A 6,661-nucleotide genomic window follows, 5' to 3' on the forward strand; every position below is an offset into this window, starting at 1 on the left:
GTAATGGTGTTTTGCTCGTCACTGACTGCACACACGCAGAGGAGAAGGATCTTTATCCCCCTGTTTCTCTTCAAATGAGCTTTATTGACACCACACTTTAATCTGACACCCATCTTTGCATGTGCATGTTTGACTGTTTCTTTCTTCCTCTGCGTTCTCTGTTGGGACCTTCATTTTTGATTTTTGATTTTCATCCTCATGTTAGCAGAGGCCAAATTCAGTCCGTCTCCCCCGCTCAGCTTATCGAACACACTGTTAAGAGTGGATCCTTTCTGAGTAAAAGCCTGTTTTTAAAGCCTCCTTCACGCAAAGCTTCTGCACTTCTTGCTGTGTGATGTGTGCTAATGCTGAACATACAGCCTCCCCTCTTTCGCTCTGCAGTGTTCTGCCTCTTGCTGCAGACACACTCACTCATCTCTCTGCAGTCCTTCTCTCTGTCTGCCTTCCCATGTCTCACCATTTCTCTTTTTTGTTTTACCCCCTTGTTCTCTCTCTCTCTCTCTCTCTCTCTCTCTCTCTCTGTTGCACCTTTTTTATTCATTGTCTCTTCTGTAGTGTGTTGCCTTGATGTTTCACCACTATTGCAGCAGTGCAGTATTAGGTCCTTCCTCTTGCTATCTCTTTGTGATGTTTTAGACCAATAAATACTGCAATTTAACTGCAGTGATTTTCTATAAATGAAGCTCCAAGGCTGTATTTCCAAGTATTGTTTTATAACAAATGTAACTTGTTTGTACACAAATAGAATTGTATCTAAAATATATTTTACATCACTCAATACTATTATTGATATAATTATTACGATAAAAAAAGCAATTAGCAATTACGTCTATATAAACCTTGGTAGCTTTTTAAAGAATAAGTGGACACATTCATTAAGATATTACATTAAAAGATATAGTTGATGTTCTACAATGTAATTATTGCTTTAACTATGATGAAAGTTCTTGATAATTACATAGTTGACTAGATCTTAAGCTATCTTGTAGCTGGCTAAGTGAACATACACACAAGCTCTCAGTCATTCGCACTCAAGACGTACTTAGCTAACCGTTAGCTACCACTCTGTCATCACTCCTTTTCTTTTCAAACATCAAAATCAAACAGACGGGTGTTTCTTTCCCACCAAAACCACAACTAGCCAGGTGTAAATGTGATAGACGACAGCATTCAGATGCTATTTCACAAAATTCATGTTAATTAGCTACACTAGGGTAGATTTGTGCCAGTGACTGGTGACAGTTGACAGGCACAGGTGTAAATAATAAAATAACTGATGGATGAATTCCATTTAGCTGCTTTGGTCTCAGGTTCCCACTATTGTTCATGCTGTAACTCACTTTCATACAACACTGAGTCATCATTAACGTTATTAATAACATCTGTGCTTTGCCTGCTGTGCGCCTACTATCTGGCAACATCAACACTAAACTTTCACCCCGTGCTGCTTGTTAAGGCTTTAAAACTCAAAAATGAAACTCTGAAATAGCAGTTTTGGTATAAAGTTGCTAAGTTGTTCAGCTCTTCTCTCAAACACACTCACTCCTTGCTGTGTGTTTGTTTCTTTTCCGACTTGTTCTGTAACAGCGTGTCTCTACCTCTGCCTCCTTGCCTGTCATTTGAATTTCATCTTTCCCACTTCTTTGTCTCTCCTTCCCTTGCATTTCTCTCTCTCCGTCTCTGCCACTCTCTCACCACTAGACACATACTGTATACACTTGCCGTCTCTGAACATTAGTTCACTTCCCTGTCTGGCTTTAAACATCGGCCCCGGATTGGCTGTTGACCCGATGGGTTTCCTTTTGCACGTGTGCACACACACACACATAAATCACACACATCATGCCCACACAGTGTATGAGCGCAGAAATACTCCCACACAAATCAGCACATCAGCACACATGCACTCACCCATGCTTGCAGACATAGGTACACACACACACACACACACACACTTGCGCACAGTAAAGACTGAATTATTGGCAGGGCTGGAGTGACAGGCCTCTCTTCACCAACTCATTCATGCTCTGCTGACGATTGTGTTATGCATGGCCCATTTGCTACGTGGATCATAAAGTGCAATAAGGACAGAGTTAAGCAGGGACAGACACACATACACACACTTAAACCCACGCTCACATGAATACACACTGAAGTGCACACTTGGACACGCGCTGACTTTTTTTTCCTCCCCGACACGATATTGCATAATCGCAGAATCTGTCTAAATCTCTCTCCCCGTCTCTGTCCATGTCCCCCCCTGTCAGTTTTCTTCCCTCTCTCTCCTGTATCACTGACTCCCATGTCCACAAGAGTAACATTAATAGTGTGGTGGCAGAAGGGTGAGTAAAGCTTAAAAAGGACAGAAGGAGAAAGTAAAAGGAAAAAAAGCACAGGAAGAGAAGCTATTAGTAGTCTGACAGCTAATGGAGGTCTGAGTAAAAATAACATTTTAAAACAAATGAAGTGCAGAAGAAAAAGCATGAAAGAAAAAAGAAAGGAAAGCTAAGAGGACGGTGTAAACTGGGTTTCACATTGCAACATCAACCTTTATGCAGGGACCACAACTAGAGTAAAACAATCACAGAGCACTTGACAAAGAGTCCCACAAAAATAGATGCACAATTGGTTTCTAGTTCCAAAAAAAAAAAAAAATGAAAAGAAACATAAGATATTGCTTGATATTTTATCTGCCACCAGGGGGCAGCAGAACAAACTGTACGCACAACCTATCAAAAGTTGCCTGTCCCCAGCAGATACAGAGCTACATTAACATTTATAATTCTGTTTCCAGCCATCCAACAACAAACAACAAACGTAAGTCCAGTACTGGTTGCCTTGTTTTCACCAGCTTCTTAAGAAATTACCAGGCTCTTTAGCTGTTAATTGCTAGCTTGCGCTGGCTAGCTAGCTAGCTACTTGCTAACTTTTCTGTGCGCCGGCTCAGAAAAGTTAGCAAGGAGCTTCTGTCCTTTCTTGTTGAGGACAGAAAAGAGACTGAGCCCAAACCATAGATCAAACCGGCGGAGCCACGTCCTGATAATGTGGCATCCCCAAAGTCAACAGCCAACGTTAGCAGTATCGAGTTAGCTTGGTTAGCAAGGTGCACTCATAATTCACGTTAATTGACATGCGAGGAACAGGTTTTACATAAAACGTACTCACCAAAAAATGAACAGCCGGCTCCGTAGACTGTCTGTTTGTACATCCCAACACTGAACAAGACATTTGCAGGCGGAACTTTCATGAACTGAAAACACACGATGACAGTTCGCATCGATCTGTCCAATCATGATTGACAGGTTGACGTGTGTGGTAGAAGCTGTCAATCACACGGTTTTATCGTCTGTTTTCCTCTAAATGCAACCATAATTCACAAGATAAACGACATGTTGTATTGAATAAGACTCGTATCTAGCGATTGAGACCATAAACTCATCAGGAAAATGTCCACTGAGGTGATAAATCACGTGGGAAGGGGGGCCATTTTCTCGTACACTTCAATACAAGCTAGCTTCTTTTTGCTAACAATGGAGTCGCCCCCTGCCGGTCTTTAGATAGAATACAGGTTTAAGGCACTTCCGCATTTGGCTTCATTTTTCAGACCTTTAGTTGACTAAATAGTCATAACATGAAACCAAAACAATGATCTTAAACATGCTAAAACACAGTGAGGTCAACTTTATTAATATAAAAACAATGATTAATGCAGCTTTAAGAAGAAAACGTGGCATATTCTGGGGGACAACAGCAGTTAACTCTTGTAATTTTGCATTTATAAATGTGAATAGTAGTAAGAGAGCAAATATGAAGGAATATTAAACTGTGAAACATTGACTGCCAAGGAGAAACCGTACCTAGATTGAGGGATAACTAGCTGAGATAGTGACAAACAGAGAGATCCTAAAAGAGAAGTGAGACAGATGGCTGGAAAGCAAATTGGATTTTTGTGAGACAGAAAAACAGAAAGAGATGGAGAGATGAAAGATTGTAAAATTAGATCACTTGTCATCTGGAGTTGGTGGAGATGTTAGCCATACTTCACCCCTGCCTTGTGCTGTTTTCCCTCACACGCCGTGAACTCAAGTCAAAATCGACAAGATGTAGGAGAGCCCAGCTTACAGCTTACAGCTTACTCATTCAGCTCACTCTCATTCAGCTCTCTCTTCACCACCAATGTGTCATTTTTAGTCCCTCACAGTCATTTGATCAGTTCCAAGAAGACACCATACTGTCTTCAGCTTCTCATGCAGTCTGCCAGAAAGTGTTTCTGAGCAAAATATGAGACTGTGAGGCTGCACTGTTTGGCAGAATGCTGTATGTAACACAAACAGAATTAGGTACAGATTTATCCACAGTGTGTGGGGGAGCTGCAATGGTTATTAATAAAATCAGGGCTCTTTGACTATTCAATTATGACTGAAAACACTAATTTGGCAATCAGGAAGTTGCTTGACTGTGCAGTCATTGTGCATATCTTGTATGACACAAAATGCTTTATGTAAGCTTATACATGTTTTTATATACGTGTGTGTGTGTGTGTGTGTGTACCATGAACATCTCTGGGACTAAATGTAAAATGTCTGAACAACTCCTCTCAGGCGTAAAGCAAAGGTCCAGAAGTGATGCAGTGATGTAACAGTATACTGTAATGTATACAGTTACAGAGCATGTTGCTTACAGTGTTGTTCTCTGTTCTCTCCAGCTGACATCCACTAACTCTGCTAACAGCAGCCAGACGACTGCAACTGACAACAAAGGTATGTCTTTTTACTCTCTCTATAATGATGTCCAGCTTGCTTTGGTTGGAATTATCAGTCCTCGGCACACCTGCTGTGTTTTGCATTTCCCCTCATTTGCATGTTGTGATGGAAATTATACAGAGGTATATGATAGGAAAGTAGCTTTCGCTAGCTAATTACTAGATGTAAGGAATTTGAGTGGATCTAGTGGTTTTGTTTTTTGAGAGCAGAGGAAAGTTTTGTAAGCACACTTTAACTTTCCATTCCATTCTCATTTCTTCTCTCACACTTGTATTACACCTGTCTGCAGTACTTTTTAAAAAACCAAGTGTTGCTTTTCATGGTTAGTTCATTACATAGATTAAAGCTGTGAATAGTCACATTTCTTGCCAGTCACTCTGGAGATATAAACTTGTCAGGGAAAGCAGACATCTCGCTAAATCTAGTGACAAAGTTGCAGAGTGGCAAAAGAGTCAGAAAGGCATGTCTCCCTTCCACAACCTTTTTTCTGTTTATCTGTCTCTCTCTCTCTCTCTGTCTCCTCTCCCTCTTTGAGCATCCACAATACAAGAAACTTGACATTCTGTTTTATGGAGGTCAGAGCGCTGATTTTCCATGAGCTAAGCAACCAAGACAAGGCAGTATTTTGGCAGGAATCACCAGGGTGTCAGCCAAGAAAAGTTGGCTGCAGCCTAACTTTTGTGCAACGTTGCTCATCAATAACCAATTCCAGCACTGCAGAACTTCCCGTCTATCAATGCACTGACAGCCAACACTTGGATCAGTCAGTGGGCAGGAATTGTCTTGATGTTTTGCTTGTCATATGATGCGCAGTTTTCCATTTTCCCCTCCGTGTTTGTTTATCACTCCTCTTAAGTTTTTTTGTGAAATATTTCATAACAATTCATTTTTTGTGTGTCTGTGCTTCTCTCCCTAACCCACATCAAATATTTATATTCTCATCTTTTCCACTTTCAGCCTCTTCCCTGTCACATATCTGCTCTGTTTGAATGTACCTAAAATACATTATACATGAAGGATTTCCATTCCAGCCCTAAGGCAAAGTTCACCTGCTGCAGTGGCTGCGGTGCCTTGCAGCTGACATACATGCATGTATGAGACAAATGTACAGTAGAAATGTAGCTAGCCCAGGGCTATTCTTAATGCTGTGATTCATACTGTTGTCTATCAGACATACAGATACAACAGATGAGAGTATAAACTCACACGCTGTGCTTATGGCGTTAATTTCGGTGAAAATACGAGGTGCTTCAACTGTTCGAACATGAAAGCTACAGACGATCAATAGTCCTGGTCAACATAGAAATTAACTGTCTATTTGTGGTTGAGTTTTTGACATTTTTTAAGGGGAAAACTGAAAAATAATAGTCACATGTGTGGTTTCAGAACATCCACAAGTCCTCTCTGGTCATTGATGAGCATGTGATTTGAAGAAGTCCTCCTGCCTGACTGTGTTTATCTACGTGATGCATCCACACAAGTCTTTGCCAGAGTTACTGCAGATTAGACCAACATGCAGTGTGGTTTTTATTTCAGCTCTATCAAACTTGTTACTGTGATTTAGGAACATTTATAGCTTGTAGCTGTTATCACCTCGATTTTCTTGGTCTCAGTTGTAATTTTTCCTTCACAAATCAGAGGCAGGATGTTTTGGAAAGACTTGAGCAGTTCCACACTGCTAAAGCTAAACCTCCTGTATAGTAACAGGCACTTTATTGACTCGTCTTAGTCTGAATCACTCCCTAAATAATATCACTACCTGGGACAGTGATTGAAGCACTGCTAATAAACTGAAATATTGATGGAGGCCGACTCACTGACACTTGCTCTGTATTAACATCCGCCCTTTGCCCCCTCCAGAGAAGGCATCGGCAGCAAAGCCCCAAGAACAGGAGGAG

The 6,661-nt window shown here is 41.0% G+C and overlaps 1 long non-coding RNA gene across 1 annotated transcript; it reads left to right on the top strand.

Moving 5' to 3' along the window:
• Positions 1 to 1,146: 1,146 nt before the first annotated feature.
• LOC127143262 (uncharacterized) lies at positions 1,147 to 6,658 on the top strand. The gene is made up of 3 exons (XR_007814551.1): positions 1,147 to 2,817; positions 4,706 to 4,760; positions 6,624 to 6,658. It is a non-coding gene; the product is annotated as an uncharacterized LOC127143262 (long non-coding RNA).
• The last annotated feature ends 3 nt before the right edge of the window (positions 6,659 to 6,661 follow it).

This window comes from Lates calcarifer, linkage group LG14 (assembly GCF_001640805.2).
Source record: "Lates calcarifer isolate ASB-BC8 linkage group LG14, TLL_Latcal_v3, whole genome shotgun sequence".
Classification (NCBI taxonomy): Eukaryota; Metazoa; Chordata; class Actinopteri; family Centropomidae; genus Lates; species Lates calcarifer.